The 14149-nt window shown below is 43.9% G+C and overlaps 1 long non-coding RNA gene across 1 annotated transcript; it reads right to left on the reverse strand.

Annotated features, from left to right (window-relative positions):
- Positions 1–10292: 10292 nt before the first annotated feature.
- On the reverse strand, positions 10293–11987 carry LOC140531080 (uncharacterized). Its single transcript, XR_011976264.1, has 3 exons — positions 11903–11987; positions 11265–11295; positions 10293–10725 (listed from the first exon to the last, which is right to left on the reverse strand). It is a non-coding gene; the product is annotated as an uncharacterized lncRNA (long non-coding RNA).
- Between the last annotated feature and the right edge of the window lie 2162 nt (positions 11988–14149).

Here is a 14149-nt window from a genome sequence, read left to right on the forward strand (position 1 = left end):
CTTCCTTCTCTAGAAATGTGGGAGGCTACGGTGGCAGAACGTTGCCTACATTGTTGCCAAAATAGTTTTCCTGTTTTTAGTCTTGCTTCACCCTCACTCTTTGTTACAAAGCAAAGGCCCGTTGGAGGGAGGCAAGGCTGTCTAAGATGATGCAAAAACAAAAGCTTTGCTAAAACTCTAATGAAGGAAGCATTTGGAGGATGGGGTAGGGGAGGGGGAACAGGCAGGGATCTTCTTGAATCCTGAAGTCATACCTGTCTAATTCAGGTAGGACTTTGGGGGCTCCAGACCCTTCCCGTAGCATGCTTGATTTCTGAAGCTGGCTCCTGTTGGCTGTCATTGCTAGACTTGCATGGTGTTCCATGAGCAGTGAGGTTCCACAGACAAGGCGGTGGCCATGAATTAAGATCAGAATGAAGGACTGGTGCTGGAATAGACCTTAGTGAGCATCTCATAACAACCCCTCCTATTAGAGATGAGAAAGTTGTAGGTGAGATGCCCAACTTGTCCTAAGAACTATTCCTTATAAGCCCCTACTGGTGTGCTTCCCCCCAAAAGTCAGAAGACATAATTAACTCAAAGAAAAAGCATTTATTAAGATGGCATGGGAGCTAAAAACATTCCCTTCATTAACCTGAGATGCACTCACATAAATATATACATTGTTTGTAGGAAGAGTTGGCACAAACTTAAGAGTACCCCAGTGGTGAGGCACACATGCAGGGAATACAGTTGGCTAAGGTAAGTCACACCTCTAAAGCTTCAGGAACATAACAACCTTTCTCTTCTTATGTGATCTTTACTACTACCACCCTCTACTGTAATGAAAACTCTACTATAATGAAAACTCATTTAACTAAGTGGAACAAAAAGAGTTACTTCAAAGTTTCTTCCAACCACATGTCTATCATTCATACCTCAAACTTATTTGACATTCCTTGAAACAAAGATACAACAAAGATAAATTTGTTCAACAACCCACTGATGATAAACAGCAGGCAGGGCATTAAACAAGGAGACCAAAGTATTGGATATTCAGCAATGCATCCAAACTGAACAGGGATTCCCTATAGATAGTATAATCCCTCAGCTGTTTCTGTTTGTAGATGGCATTGTGCTGGTTGCCTTAGAACACTTGCAGAGGTTGGTAACTGCTCACTAAATAATCCACATGGAAAAGACTAAGTGGATGAAAAATAACCATTGCCCAGATTACAACAGGCAATTTGAGCCTGTCCATCAACAAGTAGACAAGGAGTCAGGAGGAATTAAATAGGCAGAAGAGAGTAGACTGGATTGCCTTTAGAAAATTGTAAAGCATTTTAATGACTTCCACTTCTCCCAGAAACAAAGATTCATCTTTTTAATAGCAATATCCAACCAGTGCAAAAAATTGCAGAGGAAGTACCAGCCTACAGCAGTAAATGGAGCTTCTTCAACAAGGAAATAAGCTGTACCAAGTTCAGTCCTTATCCCCCATCATCATTACCATCGTAACATATTAACTCAAGGGTGATCCAACATCATGGGCAAAAGGCTGGCCACAGAGTCAGGAAGCTCTGGATTCAAGGGCTGGCTCCAGCATGTACCGGCTGTGTGATCCTAGCTTCTCAGTCCCCCAGGCAATGCTGTAAGTTACAGGTAACCTGCATCAGCGGAGGGAATTTACATACCAATACAGATGGAATCGCAGATCTAGATTTAAAATACACACATATGTCAATTGATCCATACTTCCTAGTTCAATAATGCCAGGATCATGCAATTTAGAGCTCCAAGGGATGTCAGAGACCATCTTTCATCTTACGTAGGAGAACACTGAAGCTTATGGGAGAGTTCTTTGCTCAAGTTAGTTTCACTGACAGTAATGGGGCAAAGCTGGAATTCATACCAGGTCTGCCTTTAGTTAAACGTGGTGCCTTTTCTGCACAAAGCAGGCCTGGAGATGCTTTCTCCCCATCCCCACCCCTACTTCTTTCCATGTCTCTTCCTGGGCCTGTCGCACACACATCAGATCTTACATGACCTCTGGAACCAAGGAAGATAGGGAAGCTCCCTCACGGGGCCCCTGGAGCCAAAAACTTGACCAGCTCCCCACTTGTTGGTTGGTGCCAAGAGACTCCTTTAGATGCCTCAGATTTATTCCTATCAGCCACCAGCCAACTTGGGTGTCAACCAGGATTGGTTGACAGCTTTTAGCCCCTTTGGAAACACCCGTCTTGTCTTATGCCCTAAGCTCTGTGTCTTTTCCGTGAGAATAAAACTCTTGGATTTTCGTGCCTCATCATGCTCTGCCATGCAGCTAACATGCAAGAATGTTGGCCTAAAAGAAACTCAGAGGCCATTCCACCACTGAGTCACAGGCAGAAGAGACAACCATGACCACCTTGAACTCAGGACTTAAACTCTAAAACTTAACACAGAGCCCTTTAGGGACAAAAATCTTTGGGTTCACACCTCTCAAACTCCTGAGTTCTGCCCACTTGGTTGTTCTTTCTGGAACCAGCCAGAGGACACGATTAGCTGGATAAAAAAAAAAAATGTCTCCCTTATAAACCTAGGGCACACCCTCTCAGAAATATGCCCCCTCCCTTACAACGGACATCCATGAGGGCATGTGTGAGCAGAGCCCACAGAAAGCATGGGTCCAGTCCAAGCACATGGGAGGCCAAGGCAAAAGGGAGGCAGCACTAGCAAGCTGATACTGCCACAGTGGAGGGCCTCTGATATGCTCCCACCCCTCCCAGGAACCTCAGTCTTGAAGAGGGTCACTGCTCTGGAGGGAATCTGCATGACTTCAGTCCCCATGGCCTTCCTCAGCCTACCTTTGGGCTCCCTTCTGAGGCAGCCAGAGTCTTGGAGGACCGTGGGCTCCAAATAGGATGCTGCATGGGACCCATGGGTATTAGAATTATGTAATCTCTCTTAAGAAGAGTCAGCACCTGGAACCCCCAAACTCAGAACGTCTTGAGCTCAAAGGCAACTTTCAGCTGGAGTACATCCTAGAAATTTCTCTCTGATGGGGAACCCTGAGGGCATTTCCTTCAACCCCTTTGCTGAAAACTTTGGTTTGCCCATGGTGCCCATGGTGCAGCCTGGGGGGAAAGCCTGGCTATTAAAATGGGTAATATACTCTTGAACTTAAAACAGAGATTCCATGCAGTTAAACATTAGGAAGAGCCTAATTCCAAACAAAGCCTCACCATTGTTAAGAGGAAAAGCCTCCATTAAGAAGCCAGTCTGGTGACCCAAACTCTACCAAGGAGAGAGCTGGAGGGAGGAAGTATGGTGGCCTTCCTACCTGTCTATGGGAGGAGAAAATATGCCTTCCTCATTGAATACCTGCTAATAATTGTTCATGTCCAACTCTCTATGACCCGAGTGGGATTTTCTTGACAAAGATACTGAAGTGGTTTGTCATTTCCTTCTCCAACACATTTTACAGCTGAGAAAACTGAGGCAAACACGGTGAGGTGACTTGCCCAGGATCACACAGCTAGTAAGTGTTGGAGGCCTCATTTGAACTCAGGCCTTCTTGACTCCAAGCCCAGGGCTCTATCCATTGGGCCACCTCCCACTATTGATCAAATACTCAAGACATGGGAGGAAAGAGGGAGAGAACATGGTGCAGTTGGAAGAATCTGGCCTTGGAGTTCAGATCCTAACTCTGTTATTAACCACCTATGTGGCCATGGGTGAGTCCATTTTACCTTTTTCTCAGACTCAGTTTCTTCCTCTGTAAATCTCAGCTAAAACCCCACCTTGGGCATGAAGCCCTTCTCAGGTCTCCTACATGCCTTTCCTCTGAGATCATTGACAATTTGTCCTGCCTTTAGCTTCTCTGTACAGAGTTGTTTGGGTGTTGTCTGGGAGGTGGTTTTGTCTTTCTTCATCTCCCCAGTGCTTGGCACAGGGTCTGGCACATAGTAGGCTCTTTATAAATACTTGCTGACTTGACTTGTAAAATGGACTCCATCGTCTTTGAGAACGTTTCCAGCTCTGGATCTTCTAGTGTCTGGGGGCCTCAGTTTCCTCATTTGTAGCTTGAAAGAACTGAACCCAATGACCTTCAAAGACCCTCCCAGGTCAAGAACTAGATCTTATGAACTTCCTCTGAATTCTAAGCATTGTAATGTCCCTTCTCCCAAGTGGGGGCTCCAAAGGAAAGGGGCTCTTGAAATGTGGAAGTCCCTTTTCTAAAGACTTTTCACAAAATGGTTTATTTGAAAGGCTTTTCAGCAATGTTGGCAGGCCCTGATCCTGTTTCTGCAAAGGCTGAGCCTGAACCTTGGAGCAACAGGGATTGTTTCAAGTGAGACAAGAAAAATAAAGCTTGGACGTATGGAGTCTGGCCTTCCACTGACCTCGGGGGGTGTCCTTCAGGCTGGTGCCTCTGACCGGTTAGACTGGTCTACTTCTGGTTTACAGGCCCAGGCGCGGAGCCAGAGCTCAGGTGCATGCAATCAGCTCGATTCTGCAAATCAGGTTTTCTCTTTTCAAAGTGTAGAGGGGGATGCTCTTGATCCCGAAGGCCAGTGAGGTCTGTGTGAAATGGAGTCAGCTGTTCCATCTCACCAGCAGAACTCTGAGTGACCAGGGATGGTCTTGGCCTCTCCTAGTCATCTTTTCTTGACTTCTCTGTAAGAGAGCACATAACTCTCTGGGCTACACTGAACACAGGGCTTGGAATTAGGAGGATCCGCATTCAAACACTACTTCAGACACTATGTGATCTGGGGCAAGACATTTAACCTCTCTTTACCTGTTTCCTCATGTATGAAATAGGAGAGGCGAACTTGAGGACTACTGAAGTTTCCTCTAGTTCTAAATCCATGTTCTTACAGCCAATAATCAGATAGGGGAAGCTAGGTGGCACAGTGGATAGAGGGCCAAGCTGGGAGTCAGGAAGACCGAAGTTCAAATCCAGGCTCAGACCCTTCCTAGCTGTGTGACTCTGAGCAAGTCACTTAACCCTGATGCCTCAATTTCCTCATTTGTAAAATGAACTGGAGAAGGAAAGTGCAAAGCACTCCAGTGTCTTTGCCAAGAAAACCCTAAATGGGGTCATGAAGTCAGGATTGAACTGAAATGACTGAACCACAACAAATGATCTATAATCCTATGAATTTAGAGTAAAAAAGCCTCCTGATGTCCTAAGTGTGCCAGAGAGGCAGCTATGTGGAGGTGATCTGAGCCCCCCACCCTCTCCAGACCTCACTGAGACTCCCATCTGTCTGAAGAGGGACTTTGGACCCTTGCCTAGGGTTTGGAGCCTGGAAGCTGGCCCAGAGGTGAAAATGCCACCCATGTCACCCACTCCATCAAACACTGCTGGCGTATGCTAGTCCTGGCACGTCACTTCTCAGGGGTGGGTGCCTGATACTTGTTTATTAACGAATCTTGTTGGAAAAATTGTTCCTATTAATTTTTTCCCTCAAAAATAAGAGTGCTGGTCACCCACCTCCCCATCACAGCAGATGGATGCCAGCATGACCCATCTCCCTTATGCCTTGTGCAATGAAGGGCTTGTGAGAAAGGCTCCATGGCTTGGACTGGACTGTTGGGTGAAGGCAGGAGGAAAGCAGGGCTGAAAGAAAGGGAAAGAGGCAGAGGAGAGAAGAAAGGGAAAGGAGAGGTCCTACAAGGGCTGGGTAACAGAAGAAAACACAAAAGGAGAATCCAGGTGCAAAGGAGAGCTCTGGCTCATGAAAATGGCAGTGTTTTTAATTCAACTTGACAAATGCTTGTGAGGAGCTGTGCACTGCTCGGGCGCTGGGCCCCTGCCCTCAGAGAGCTTTCTTCCTGAGGATCCCATCTGGCACTAAGAAGGGGAGGAGCAGGGCTGACTGAGGAAGCCTGGGAACAGTCCTGCCCCCTCTTTGGAGACTCGCTTTCTTCCATAGGAAAATGATGCAGTTGTTCTGAGTGGCCTCTGGATTTCCCTCCAGCTTTCACCCATGAGCCTACTTACAGCTCAAGTTTGTATGGCACTATAAGGCTTACATGCATTATCTCTTCATCATTATATCTCTTTCATTATATCTTCACAAATATTCCTTTACATAGATCCTACAGGAATTAATCTTATGATATCCCTGAGGCTTAGACAAGGCAACCCCATGGTCACCCAGCTAGTATGCAAAGGAGGATTTGAACCCAGATCTTTTAGTTCCACACTCTAACCATTATACTACCCAACTTCTCCATAGCACATCCATCCTCACCCCTGCAGCCCCAGCTATTCCCCGACCAGGTTTGATTGGAGACCTCAGAGGCCCCTTCCAGCTCTAAGCTGGAATGTGCTTCCTTCTCCTTTCTACCACCTAGGATTCCTAGTTTCCTTCTAAGGTCAGCTTCCCACAGGAACCCTTCCTAGATCTCCCACACACACCCCAAGTTATTTTGCATATGCTTTGTATTTATTTGTTCGTCTATTGGCACTCCCCACCCTACTCCACACTGTAAGTTCTAAGAAAGAGAGAGGAGGAAGGATGGAAGGAAAGAAGGAAGGAAGGAAGGAAGGAAGGAAGGAAGGAAGGAAGGAAGGAAGGAAGGAAGGAAGGAAGGAAGGAAGGAAGGAAGGAAGGAAGGAAGGAAGGAAGGAGAAGGAAGGAAGGAGAAGGAAGGAAGGAAAGAAGGAAGGAAGGAAGGAAGGAAGGAAGGAAGGAAGGAAGGAAGGAAGGAAGGAAGGAAGGAAGGAAGGAAGGAAGGAAAATGTGGTTCAGAGTACACTAAGTCCATCAGCTCTCTCTCTGGAGGTCAGCAGCATGTTTCAGCTCAAGTCCTTTGGGATTGTGATTAGTCATTGTGTTGATTAGAGTTAATGAAGCCTTTCAGAATTTATTATACTAGTTCTGTTACTTTGTAAATAGTTCCGGTTCTGCTCACTTCACTCTTGATCAGTTTGTGTAAGTTTTTCCAGGTTTTTCTGAAAGCATCCTGCTGGCCATTTCTTATAACATAATAGTACTCCATCGCAATCCTATACCACAATTTGTTCAGCCATTCCCCAACTGATGGGTATCCCTTCTGTTTCCAGTTCTCTGCCATGACAAAAAGAGCTGCTACAAATATTTGTGCACATGTGGGTCCTTTTCCTCTTTGATCTCTTTGGGGCACAGATTTGTAGGAATCTTGCTGGCCTCTTACCCTGTTCTTTTGGAGGACCCAGCAGTCTGGTGCTGCCCTCAGAGTTCTGAAACCTCTGAACTGACTGCACCTCTTACAACATCTCTTCATAATAGTTCTGCCACCTCTGAACACGCATGAAACCTCAAGAAAAAGATGATTTCCTGTCTGTGAAAAATAATAAGAGCTAACATTTTCATATCACTTTGAAGTTTGCAAAATACTTAACAAATATTGTCTCATTTGATCCTCATGACAGCCCTGGGAGATAGGTCTTATTATTATCCCATTTTATAGATAAGGAAACTGAGGCTGAGAAATAGTAAATGACTTGCCAAGGGTTACACAGCTAGTAAACATTTAAGGTAGGATCTGAATTCAAGTCTTCCTGACTCCATGTTCAGCACTCTATCCACTGTACCACCTAGCTGCCTCCTAAAAATAAAAAAAAAGGAAACACAAATCCTGAACACAGATTTAGAATTCTGAGTCACTCCCTTCGCAACTCAGCTCAAGCTCTTTCCTTTCTTTCCTGATCCCCAGCTTTTCATTCTCTCCTTCCCTAATTACTTTCCATTTGTCTTATAGATAGTCTTCATATGCTCCCCTATTAGAACACTCTATATTGGAACGCTTTCTATACAAATCCACCCTACTAGAGCACTGCTCCTTGAGGGAATGGGAAGTTTCATTTTTTTTTTTATTTATATCAACAACACCAAGCCCTTCCTTCCAACGTTTATAGTAGGTTGACAGTGTTCAGTCATTGTTCAGTCATTTGGGGTTTTCTTAGCAAAGATACTGGATTGGTTTGCCATTTCTTTCTCCAGCTCATTTTAAAGATGAGGAAACTGAGGCAAACAAGGTTAATAACTTGCACAAAGGTCAGTGTCTGAGGCCAGATTTGAACTCAGGAAAATGAGTTTTCCTGACTTTAGGCTTGGCACTCTGTGCACTATGGCTCCACCTAGCTGCCCAGAAAAGTAGAGCAAAAACTAGTTCTGGAGGCAGAGGACATGGGGTCAAATCTTGCCTCCTACCCAGATGACGTTGGCAATCCCCCTCTCCTCCCTAGGTCCATTTCTTCTGAGGGAGCTGCATGAAATGGTCTCTGAGGTCCATCCCAGCTCAAGACCTGGGATCCTGAATGCTTGTCAGTTACCTGATGGATTGAGCCAAATTCTGTGGGTACTTGGGTCTTTCCAAACTCCCCTCCTAATAGGGATCACCAGCAGAGGCTCCCACCCTGCCAGCCCCCACACTTGGAGATTTCTCGAATCTGCTTCAGACACACACAGGGCAAATATAGTCATCCCAAGGAGCCACTCCCCCATCCTCTCAGACGCCTATTTTCCTGTATTCCCAAGCAGCCAAAATGTCACTCAAAGACACTCCCAGATTGGTGCCACATTGTCTCCCTCTATTCTGCTCCACAAAAAAAGGCCTATCCTCTTTCACAGGGAATTGCCTTATTTTAACGTCGGGCTATTTTTAAAAGCCAAGTTCTACCTTTAAAATAGGAGTCATGGCCAACCTCCGTCTGACTCAAGAACGTTTGTCTGACACCAACACCCACGACTCTTCCTTCTCTCCATCAATTGACAGAAGGAGGGAGGCGGAGTAGCATCCTCCCCACCTCAGGTCTGGAGAGAGGCTCCAATTCTTTTCCAGATTTCTTCTTTGTTCGTGCAGGGAAAGTGTCTGTGACAAACAGCATTTTCCCAGGAATGCCAGGGCTGGGTCACATAGCCTACAATTATAATCTCCACTTTTCCCCCATGCTAACTAAAGGTTTAGATTTACAAGTAACCCATCCCACATGTATTTGAGTTAACAATGAACTAATTAATCGTCAACAATTATTTAAGCAGGCCATCGAATGGAATCAAATTGTGGCAACTATTTCTTTGAAACGAGAAACAGCCCACTTTACAGGAAATGCAATTTTCCTGGAATTTTCCACTTTCCATTGTAAGTCAAGTTTAGGGGACCTTTGGGGGTAAGCGGAGCCTCTGTCCACTAGTACAGGCTCACAATATCGAGGGGAAACTCTGGAGCCATAGTCATGGGGTATAATTCCCTAATTTTGTGACAGTCACCACTGGCCAGGCCATGAATGTATTCTGAGCCAAAGACCTCAAACAACTTACAACCCAATCCCCAAGTCCTTGTCTCCTTCTAAGGATGTTCCCAGCACAGAAGAACCCAAAACAGGCATCACCTAGTCACCTTCTAGAGCTCCCCTGCTCTCACCAAACTGCCTTGTCCTCAGTTCAATTAGAGAAACACTCATTAAACACCTACTGTGTGCATGGTACTGAGAGACAAAGACCAAAATAAAACACTGCCTGCCCTCAGGGATCTTACTATCTACTAGAAGACACAGCCTGGACCTAGATGCAGGATAGGTGTAATTTGAGGAGGGAGACTAACTTCTCTACCTCCTTCTCCTCCTCCTCCTCCTCCCCTCCCCCCCTCCACGCACACACTTTGCTTTCTATTCCTGGTATAGGCCCAGACTAGGAAAGAGAATCCTCCAAGTCTGGGCTGCCTCTGGGAACTTGACTTCAGAGAGAGGCTGGTACCCCCAAGACATCTATTGGCAGCAGCTGCTGACCTACAGAGGGAAATCCATCAAGAGAGGAGCTTGGTTCTACCATCTCCAATGTCCCTGCAAGCTCTACCATTTGGGGAATCAGACCACCTGTGTTGCCAGGCAGACAAAAGGGACTGCAAGAGGAAACTTCTGTGCATTAGACACTAAGGAATGGTATGCAATGAATGGAGTTTCATATTTTGGTACATGAAGGAGAGAGGGGATGAAGAGGAAGAGTAAGAGGAGAAGGAGAAGAAGGAGGAGGAGGAGGAGGAAGAGGAGGAGGAAGGAAGGAAGGAAGGAAGAAAAGAAAGAGGGAAAGAAGGAAGGAAAGCGAGATGGAAGGAGGAGGGAGGGAAGAATGAAACATCTGTCATGAGATAATACATTATAGAAAATGACAAAAAAGGTAGCTAGGAAAAAATGTGAAGAAAATTTTAAAAGAAAATAACTCTTAAATAATAATAAAAAATAATAAATTTTTAATAATTAATGAATTAATAATTAATTTATTGATAATAAAAGTGATTAATAAATAATTTATTAATGGATTAATAAATGAATAAAAAGTAATAATTTTTTTTCCTCAAAATGTAATAAAATTGTCCTAGAGATTTAGTTGGTCCAGAAGACCAAGTATCAAATCATTGTTGTAGACTCCCAGTTGCCAAAGACACAAAGAAAGAATCCAGGAATGGGTAGCTTATAGAATTCCCACTACCTTGAAAGTCAAACATAACCCTTCTGATTCAATGGCTTTGTGACAAATGCAGGGCCAAGGAGAGTTATCCCCAATTGTTAAATATCTTTCCATGTTGTTATTAAGGAAACCTCTTTTGTTAAGTGCTTTGTACTCTAGGAGTGTCTCCTCTTTCTTCCAACCTTGAGTCACAAGACCTAAGCAGCCAGCCTCAAGCCGTCGAGAGCCCACGTACAGGAGTAGGACCAAGCTGGCAGAGCAGAAGATGGAAGCAATGGAGCTGAGCTCTGGTTCACAACTCCTGCGAACAGATTTACAAAGATCAAGCCTTCAACCCAATTCACTCTCAAGCTCATAGACTGGACAACAAGTCCCTGCCCATCTAGCCCAGAGTGAATGAAATAACTAAATAGTAATTGTTTCTCTTTAACCAAGGAACCCTGAGGGTCTTCCCCTCCCAGTCTGATTATTTTTATTTTTGTTTTTTTTATTAAAGGGGCCATCCCTTTGAGTAACTTAAAGAAGTCTATTTATTGAATGGGTGTTTCTCACTCAAAGTGAGAAGGTGATAAGACTTAGCCTGAGAGGGCCAGGGTCTCCCATTGCATTCTAGGCTACCTCCAGTTGTCCTGATGAATACCATCAGGCCGCTGGACCCAGATGGCTCAGGAGAAGAAAGTAAGGCTGGTGACCTCACCCAGCCCTCCCTGACTCAAATCAAAGTCAACTGCAAGTCATGTCATCATCTTGATGTCATAGTCCTCTTCCAGAATGAAGGACAAAAACAACAATAACAATAAGACTGTGTTAATTGAACCACTCATAAAATTAACTCATTACCTGAATCTTGACAAATACACCAGATCAAAACCTGATGGAGAAATGCAGAAAAAGTTGCAATGAGTCCCTTGTCTGGCCTTGGGCAGCACAGGGAGACAGACAGCGAGCTTTGCAGACACTGAAGACAGGATAGGGGCAGGAGCATGGCCAGTAGAGCACTCCAGCTTCATATCAACACAAGAGGAGACCCTAGACCCATACTAGGGCATCCCCAGATCCATACCAAGGCACTGCAATGGGGACAGGTGCCAACTGGCAGTTTTGTTCCCCACTACCCAATCCTGGACCCAAGAGCCAGAATGGAATGAGAAGGGGATCCATGTACCTACCCATGGTAGGTGATAGGGGGGCTCTGGCCAGTGTACAGAGAAAGCAGGAAATTCAGTAATGGTGTGATTCACACCCCAAGTTCAGACCAGGGTCTCACTCTTAGCATCCAGCCCAGAGGAGTAGCCATGGCCGGAATTCCACACCAAAGGGAAGCCTATAATTCTGCCACTTAGAATCAGCAGAGCTTTCTAGCTAAGTGACAGAAGTCAAATCTAGCAGAGCCCTAAACTTGTACAGACCCAAACCCAAGTCAGGAACTTGCAGGTCCCCAGCCCATCCCTGAGATTTTGTAATAATACAATACTCACTACCCCAACAAAACAGCAACATGACCAGTCAGACCTTCCCTCCAGAAGGAAGGCTTAGAGCAGTTCTATATCAAGTCCAAGTCAGGAAGTAGGCTAGAGGAATGGCAAACAAAAAAGAACCACACCACGCTATTATTGTGTCAGGGACACTCAAAATACAAACACAGAAGAAGAGAAAAACTCCAAAACATTTACAATCAAAGCCTCAGAGTAAAACACAGACTGTACAAATTCAACCAGAATTCCTGGAAGAGATGAAGCAAAAGGTTCTTTTTTTTAACAATTTAATTTTTTTTCTAAATGGAATAAGTCTTAAGGCAAAATGGAGAAGAAATGAGAGCTATGGATGAAAGAATTGGAAAGGGAATTAAGAGCTTGGCACAACAAGGACAAAAACTTGCCAACCAACAAACTCCCTGACAATTAGAATGTACTAAACAGAAGCCAATGACTCCAGGTGGCAACAAGAAAGATTAAAACAAAGTCGAAAACCTGGGGAAGAAAATGGAAGAAAGTGTAAAGTATCACACAGCAAAAACAACTAACCTGGAAAACAGATCAGAAAGAAAAAAAAATTGAGATATTGGACCATCTGAGCAACATGACCCAAAAAAGAACCTAGATGTCTTATTTCAAGAAATCTTAGAAGAAAATCATCCAGATCTCTTAGAACTACAAGGCAAAGTGAGTGGAAAAAGGATCCACCAGTCAGCTCTTGAAAGAGTGAGAACTCCCTGGATATTATTATCAACATCCAGAGCCTCAGAGAAAAATACTGCAAGTAGGCAGAAAGAAGTCAAGTATTGAGGATCCATAGTGAGGATCACACATGATTTAGCAGCCACAACTATAAAGGAGGAGAAAGTTTGGAATACAATAGGCCAGGTGGCAAATGACAGCGATTTACAGCCAAGAATAACCTACCCAGCAAAACTGAGTATAATCCTACAGGAGATAAAATGGATTTTTAATGAAATAGAGGACTTCCAAGCATTCCTGATGAAAAAACCAGAGTTTTAGAAAAACTGAAATTCACACACTAGAATGAAGGGAAACATAGAAAGGTAAATGTGGACATTGACAAAGGACTGTCTGAGGATAAGCTGAGTGTGTTCAAGTATGGGGAAAGGACACATGTCCCTCTGAGCTTTATCATTTTCAGGGGTCATAGAGGGAGCCGAACTACAGAAGAAATGGGAGGAATTCTGTTATGTCTGGATGGTCTTAAGAAAAGGACAGAAAGAACAAGGAAGAGAAAAACACTGGGAGGGAAGAGAAAGGAAGGTTAGGGAAAACAATTTCACAAAATGAGAGTGCACAAGTAGATATCTAGAGAAAGAAGGATGGGGTAGGGAAAGTGGCTGACACCTGAACATCAATCTCATCTGAATGGGTCAAAAGAAAGAAGAATATATACAGACACACACACGCGCACACACGCACACACACACGCAATTGGCACAAAAATCCATTTCACTCAACAGGAAGTAAGAGAGAAAAAGAAGAAAGGAGAATTAGAAAGAAGGCAAATTAAGGAGGGGATGTATTCTAAATAAAACAAACTCTAAGGATATGCAGAAAATCTTTGTAGCTCTTTTTGAGGTGGTAAAGGATGGGAATCTGTAGGAGCATTCACAAATTGGAGGAGAAATGAACAAGTTATGGAAAATAAATATGAAAGGATAATATTGTGCTGACCTCTTATCAGTATAATGACCAACTAGGATTCCAGAAGGCTAATGAGAAAATCTGCTCCATACAGAGGCAGAACGAGACAAATATCTTGTAGAACACGGCCAATGTGGAAATCCGTTTTGATTTATCTTACGTTTGTAATCGGTTTTGTTTTTCTTGTGTTCTTCATTGGGAGTGGGGGGGAGGAGACGGTGCATCTTGGCTACTTAAAACAAAACAGATATATATATATGTATACATATAGTTTTAATATATAATTAATTTACGCATAATTTATATATAATACAATTAATATATAATTAAAACAAGACAAACATATATAAACTATATATATACAAACACACACACATACACACACACACATACACACACACACATACACACACACATACACACACACACATACACACATACACATACACACACACATACACACACACACATACACACACACATACACACACACACATACACACACATACACACATACACATACACACACACACATACACACACACATACACACACACACATACACATACACACACATAC

The sequence above is a fragment of the Notamacropus eugenii genome, chromosome 3 (assembly GCF_028372415.1).
Source record: "Notamacropus eugenii isolate mMacEug1 chromosome 3, mMacEug1.pri_v2, whole genome shotgun sequence".
Lineage (NCBI taxonomy): Eukaryota > Metazoa > Chordata > Mammalia > Diprotodontia > Macropodidae > Notamacropus > Notamacropus eugenii.